The sequence below is a fragment of the Schistocerca piceifrons genome, chromosome 5, assembly GCF_021461385.2.
Source record: "Schistocerca piceifrons isolate TAMUIC-IGC-003096 chromosome 5, iqSchPice1.1, whole genome shotgun sequence".
Taxonomy (NCBI): domain Eukaryota; kingdom Metazoa; phylum Arthropoda; class Insecta; order Orthoptera; family Acrididae; genus Schistocerca; species Schistocerca piceifrons.
In genome coordinates, this window is record NC_060142.1 from 447749143 (window position 1) to 447756067 (window position 6925).

General features: G+C 49.0%; 1 pseudogene; it reads left to right on the top strand.

Moving 5' to 3' along the window:
- Positions 1-6561: 6561 nt before the first annotated feature.
- Positions 6562-6679, top strand: LOC124799658 (annotated as a pseudogene).
- Positions 6680-6925: the final 246 nt, after the last annotated feature.

Below are 6925 nucleotides of genomic sequence, written 5' to 3' on the forward strand. Positions count from 1 at the left end.
AGCGGGGTACACTTAGCCCTTGTGAGGCAAACTGAGGAGCTACTTGACTGAGAAGTAGCGGCTCCGATCTCGTCAACTGACATACGGCCGGGAGAGCGGTGAGCTGACCACATGCCCCTCCATATCCGCATCCGGTGACGCCTGTGGGCTTAGGATGACACGGCGGCCGGTCAGTACCGTTGGGCCTTCCAAGGCCTGTTCGGACGGAGTTTAGTTTTTAGTTTTAGGGGAAAGAGTGTCACGGATATGATACAGAATTGGTGTGGACATCATTGTAGCCTTATCTCGTTACGGCAAGACCTTTTCAATCACCAACTCCGTCCTCCGAATGCAAAAATATTTTGTTGGCGACGACTTACGTAGGGGGAAACGATCATCATAATAAAATAAGGAAATCAGAGCTCGCACAGGATGATATAAGTGTTCATTCTTTTCCGCTCGCTGTTCGCGAATGGAATAGCAGATAATTATTATGAAGTTTCTTCGACGAACCCTTTGCCAAGCACTTAAGTGTGATTTGCAGAGTATCCATGTAGATGTCGTTGTATGGCACGGGAAATCACGTAAAACAACAACCATGCTTGTAGGCACATTTGACTTCGTCTTTAATCCACTGGGAGTATTCGATCGAGGCCGACGGGCCATTACGAATCCCGGAAGCAGCAAGCTAAAATGGGTCTAAGCACTATGGGACTTAACATCTGAGGTCATCAGTCCCCTAGACTTAGAACTACTTAAACCTAACTAACCTAAAGACATCATACACAACCATGCCCGAGGCAGGATTCGAACCTGCGACCGTAGCAGCAGCGCGGTTCCGGACCGAAGCGCCTAGAACCCCTCGGCCACAGCGGCCGGCGCAGAAAGCTAGTGCGAACAAAATGCATTACGTAATGGTGAACTATAGCCAACCTGCTTGCTCCACTATTTGAATGATAAGTTTGTTATGTGGGCACACAAGAGAGAATAGTCACACAAATTCCACGACTTTCTACACTCCTGGAAATGGAAAAAAGAACACATTGACAACGGTGTGTCAGACCCACCATACTGGCTCCGGACACTGCGAGAGGGCTGTACAAGCAATGATCACACGCACGGCACAGCGGACACACCAGGAACCGCGGTGTTGGCCGTCGAATGGCGCTAGCTGCGCAGCATTTGTGCACCGCCGCCGTCAGTGTCAGCCAGTTTGCCGTGGCATACGGAGCTCCATCGCAGTCTTTAACACTGGTAGCATGCCGCGACAGCGTGGACGTGAACCGGATGTGCAGTTGACGGACTTTGAGCGAGGGCGTATAGTGGGCATGCGGGAGGCCGGGTGGACGTACCGCCGAATTGCTCAACACGTGGGGCGTGAGGTCTCCACAGTACATCGATGTTGTCGCCAGTGGTCGGCGGAAGGTGCACGTGCCCGTCGACCTGGGACCGGACCGCAGCGACGCACGGATGCACGCCAAGACCGTAGGATCCTACGCAGTGCCGTAGGGGACCGCACCGCCACTTCCCAGCAAATTAGGGACACTGTTGCTCCTGGGGTATCGGCGAGGACCATTCGCAACCGTCTCCATGAAGCTGGGCTACGGTCCCGCACACCGTTAGGCCGTCTTCTGCTCACGCCCCAACATCGTGCAGCCCGCCTCCAGTGGTGTCGCGACAGGCGTGAATGGAGGGACGAATGGAGACGTGTCGTCTTCAGCGATGAGAGTCGCTTCTGCCTTGGTGCCAATGATGGTCGTATGCGTGTTTGGCGCCGTGCAGGTGAGCGCCACGATCAGGACTGCATACGACCGAGGCACACAGGGCCAACACCCGGCATCATGGTGTGGGGAGCGATCTCCTACACTGGCCGTACACCACTGGTGATCGTCGAGGGGACACTGAATAGTGCACGGTACATCCAAACCGTCATCGAACCCATCGTTCTACCATTCCTAGACCGGCAAGGGAACTTGCTGTTCCAACAGGACAATGCACGTCCGCATGTATCCCGTGCCACCCAACGTGCTCTAGAAGGTGTAAGTCAACTACCCTGGACAGCAAGATCTCCGGATCTGTCCCCCATTGAGCATGTTTGGGACTGGATGAAGCGTCGTCTCACGCAGTCTGCACGTCCAGCACGAACGCTGGTCCAGCTGAGGCGCCAGGTGGAAATGGCATGGCAAGCCGTTTCACAGGACTACATCCAGCATCTCTACGATCGTCTCCATGGGAGAATAGCAGCCTGCATTGCTGCGAAAGGTGGATATACACTGTACTAGTGCCGACATTGTGCATGCTCTGTTGCCTGTGTCTATGTGCCTGTGGTTCTGTCAGTGTGATCATGTGATGTATCTGACCCCAGGAATGTGTCAATAAAGTTTCCCCTTCCTGGGACAATGAATTCACGGTGTTCTTATTTCAATTTCCAGGAGTGTAGAGACATTCATCGGAAAATCAGTTTCACTATGGAAGTAAAGAGTCAGGTTGGCCCCACGGTATTAGATGTGTTGGCCTACAGAATACCTGACGATACTCTTGAAGTCCAAGGCACAAAGATTATAGGACATCAACCAATACAATTTTGCAGCTTCGCACCATCACCCACGCCCAGAAGCAAGTTCCTCTGAACAGTGTCTACACATGAATCTCGCATCTCGTGACAGTAAGAACCTGCGATCAGAACTAGATCCTTAGGGAAACTCTGATGGCCAACGACTACACAGATCTTTCCATAAATAGGACATTTAAACGAAGAGGTACTGACATCAGTGCAAACAAGAACGATAACCTCCCGCACATTATGTAGACCTTATGTGTCTAGTGTAACAGATGGCATAGGGAGAATCCTTCGGAAGACCGGTTTAAAGATTGTGTTTTTTTCTAAACACAAGACAAACACTTCCTGCGGCCTATAAGAGGCAATCAAATTAAAACGAAATAGGTGGAGAAAAAAGTAAATAAACAGGTTATTATTTCAAGCGTAAACGCCATAACTGTTAATATATTTTTCCCACTGTGAGACAAGAAGGTCAGTGCCTTTTTGGAAAAATGTTCGAGGTTGCCTACGGAAGCATGATTATACCCAGGCGTGCAATTCTTCGCTCGATGCAAATCGATAGCCACGAATGTCTTTCTCTCCAAAATACGGATACCGCATGGTGAGAGACTGGGACTGTATTGAGGATGTGTAGGAGCTCGCATTCGAAACTTCTGCAGCTCAGAGGAAACAATAGGCACGCTAGTTCCTTGAAAGTCATGATGACATTTTACTTTGAATGCAAGTACCCGCTGCTCATTGACTTTCTGGAACACGGCGTCACAATTAATACAAAGCGGTACGTAGACACTTTGCAAAAATTGAAGCACGCTATCAATTTGAAACGCCCATGAATGTTAACGAACGGTATCATTCTTTTGCAGGATAATGCCCACCTGCATGTTTCCAAGGTTGTTTCCACTAAGCCGCAAGAATTTCACTGGAAAGCCCTTACACATCTTCCATACATTCCAGATCCCTCCCCATGCGACATCCGTATTTTTTGGAGTCCTGAAGAATGATATTCGCGGCCGTCGATTTCCTTCGGACGAAGATTATGGATGGAGAGGGTTGTATGGCCGCACGACAGCAAGGTCTTCAGCGCCCGCTCAGTAACAGATTGAGACGGGTGTCAAGAAAAGACTCAGAACAGTAAGATAAAACAGAACGTAAACCACAGGTAACAAGCTTGGAAAAATATGGGCCTACCCACACCGAAACGTGGGACGAAGCATGCAGCCAGCAGTGAAACATGGACAAGACAGGAAGAAAGTGGTGGAGGGAGCTAAAACAATATAGCAGATCGAAGTTGCTGGCTGACCGCAAGGAAAAAGGGAGGAGCCAGCCACTATGCAATACGCTAAAACTTCCAGCCTAAAAGTTTAGGCCAGAGTCCAGACACATCACAAAACTTTAAAACCCCAGACACACACGTCTCATCATTAGCTAATTCATAGGGCAGATCCCCATCAACTTGTGCTTCTGCCCTTGCATTTCGGACGAAGAGGTGTACTCCTGGGTATAATCTGGGTAGGTAGTCGCAAATATTTTCCATGAAGGCAATGATCATGTTGTCTCACAGTGGGATAAATGTATTAACAGTTACGGCGATTACTTTTGAAATAATGAAGATTTTACTTATCTTTTTCCATCTGTTTCGTTTTCATTTGATTAGCCCTTATAGAACGGACGTACCTGACCGCCTTCCCACTGCGGGTGTAAATGAAGTGACGTATATTTGTGGCAAAGTACATGTCGGTGAAACTGGAAGGACAGTAAAAGAACGAGTGGAGAGCACGAACGTCACACACGTTTGAGACAAAAGGCAAAGTTGTTGATAATTCTTCCGGGTTATGTGGCCGTGGTCCAAGGACCACGGCCACATAACCCGGAAGAATTATCAACAACAGTACCATCTGGTCGCGAAAGCCTTCATTGTATGATTAAAAAGTAAAGTGAGCGGTAGCGAAGCATTAACAAGAAAGCGTGCTGTCCAAATAATGTAATATTTATAGAAGAAAAATCCTTGAAGCGGGCGAAATAACGAAGACTAAGTGCGGTTTCAATAGAGATTACAGCTACAGGCTTCGGCCTGTGACGAAAGTATACACCCTTCCACGGGGAGTGAAGAACATAAACAGCTACCGTAAAACAACCGAGACGCCACAATAATAATAATATTTTTGATCCCCTCTCTTCCGGTATCTGCTTTCAGTATTTACCCAATGAATACAGGAGCAGTAGCTGCTGGATGATTTCACCCATTATGTTCACTTCTCGGGAAAGGCGCAGAAAAACAGAATCTTGCAAGGAATTCTTCTACCTTGGAAGCAAAGTAATATATGACGTACAAAGCAAGGAGGACATGAAAATCAGTTTACTGTAACCAAAGTGAGCATTCCTGGGAGTGCAAGTCCGAAAGAACAGACACCACACATGTATGAATGTATATACGGTTTGACGGCCATAAGATCTTAAGATCTCTCCAGTGCTAAAGTCTTCTCCCTCCTGAACTCTTGCGGGACTCCAGCGAATGCCAGCGAACAATGAGTACGATGGACAGGGAGCGCTACGCCAGTAGTCTGTGACAAGATGGGAAACTGGGTCGGATGGGAGTCGTTTCCAGACAGCTGAGTCGTCGGCACGGTAGCTCAGCGTGCTCGGTCAGAGAGAAGAAAACTGTGTGAATGGATCAACGATTAACTTGAACAAGCGCAGGGGACGTCCAACCCGAACAAATAAACTGAAGAGCTAAAGAATCTGGCATAGGCAAGCATATTCAAATGCAGAGATATGTAAACAGGCAGTGTATGGCACTGCGGTCGGCAACGCCTATATAAGACAACAAGTATCTGGCGCAGTTAGATGATTACTGCTGCTACAATGACAGGTTGTCAAGATTTAAGTGAGTTCGAACGTGGTGTTGTAGTCCGCGCACGAGCGACGGAACAAGCATCTCTGAGGCAGCGATGAACTAGCGGTTTTCCCGTACGACCGTTTCACGTCGCGTAACGTGAATATCAGGAATCCGGTAAAACATGAAATCTCCGACATCGCTGCGGCCGGAAAAAGACCCTGCAAGAACGGCACCAACGACGACTGAAGAGAATCGTTCAGCGTGACAGAAGTGCAACCCTTCCTCAAACTGCTGCCGATTTAATTACTGGTCCATCAACAAGTTTCAGCGTGCGAATCATTCAACGAAACATCATCGATATGAGCTTTCGGAGCCGAAGGCCTACTCGTGTACAACATCGACGCTGGACTTTTGATGCCTGAGAAACATGTTGCCTGGTCGGATGAGTCTCGTTTCAAATTGTATCGAGCGAGTGGACGTGTACGGGTACGGACACAGCCTCATGAATGCATGGAACCTGCATGTCGGCATGGGACTGTTCAAGCTGGTGGAGGCTCTGTAATGGTGTGGGTCGTATGCAGTAGGAGCGATATGGGATCCCTGATACGTCTAGATAAGACCCTGACAGGCGACACGTACGTGAGTATCGTGTCTGATCACCTGCATCCATTTATGTCCATTGTGTATTCAGTCGGACTTGGGCAATGCGACACCCCACACGTCCAGAATTGGTACAGAGTGACCCCAGGAACATTCTTCTGAGTTTAAACTCTCATTGGCCACCAAACTCCCCAAACATGAACATTATTGAGCACATCTGGGATGCCTTGCAGCGCACAGTTCATAAGAGATCTCCACCGCCTCGTACTCTTACCGATTTATGGACAGCCCTGTAGGATTCATGTTGTCAGTTTCCTCCAGCATACTTCAGCCATTAGTCGAGAACATTGCCACGTGGTGCTGCGGCACTTCTGCGTGTTCGAGGGGGCCCTGCACGATATTCGGCAGGTGTGTCAGTTTCTTTGGCTCTTCAGTGTACAACGATCAATAACAAACAAAATGACATAAAAAAACGGGCGGTCATGGTGACACTGCGCCAGTAATGGGAAGTCCAGGTTCGAATCCTGGTCCGGCACAAATTTTCACTTGTCGCCAACGAAATTATTTCAGTGCTTAATTGCATCGAGGCAACGGCCTTGCCGCAGTGGATACACCGGTTCCCGTCAGATCACCGAAATCAAGCGCTGTCGGGCGTGGCCGGCACTTGGTTGGGTGACCATCCGGGCCGCCATGCGCTGTTGCCATTTTTCGGGGTGCACTCGGCCTCGTGATGCCAATTGAGGAGCTACTCGACAGAATAGTAGCGGCTCCGGTCAAAGAAAACCATCATAACGACTGGGAGAGCGGTGTGCTGACCACACGCCCCTCCTTTCCGCATCCTCAGCTGAGGATGACACGGCGGTCGGATAGTCCCGTGGCCGGAAGACGGAGTGCTTTTAATTGCATCGCGTCAGAAATTATTTCGTTTTCATTACATCGAGTATATATAA